Source organism: Mus caroli, unplaced genomic scaffold (assembly GCF_900094665.2).
Source record: "Mus caroli unplaced genomic scaffold, CAROLI_EIJ_v1.1 scaffold_12741_1, whole genome shotgun sequence".
In the NCBI taxonomy this organism is placed as follows: domain Eukaryota; kingdom Metazoa; phylum Chordata; class Mammalia; order Rodentia; family Muridae; genus Mus; species Mus caroli.
The window spans coordinates 35,409-35,944 of NW_018390122.1; positions in this window are offsets into that span (position 1 = coordinate 35,409).

A 536-nucleotide genomic window follows, 5' to 3' on the forward strand; every position below is an offset into this window, starting at 1 on the left:
TAGAGTCAAGAGCTCCGGGGTACTGGTTAGTTCATATTGTTGTTCCACCTATAGGGTTGCAGATTCCTTTAGCTCCTTGGGTACTTTCTCTAGCTCCTCCATTGGGGGCCCTGTGATCCATCCAATAGCTGACTGTGAGCATCTACTTATGTGATTGCTAGGCCCCGGGAATAGTCTCACAAGAGACAGCTATATCAGGGTCCTTTCAGCAAAATCTTGCTAGTGTATGCAATGGTGTCAGCGTTTGGAGGAGCAGAGTCTTAAAGCAGAAAGATATACAGCTGATCTGTCATCAGCCTCCAGCTAACAATAAGGGACAGAATCATTCTGACCTGTGAGTTTCTTGATCTGTTCAGCCTAGTGAAAAACACACAAAAATGAAACAAGAAAGTTAGGTTTATGTTATAGATTGGAGCTTTTATTGACAATACATCTCATTTTACACATGGGATATTGATATGTTTTATATCAGGTATCAACTCACCTTCTATAATCATATCATTAGTTACTAATTTATTTATTTTGAATAATTTATT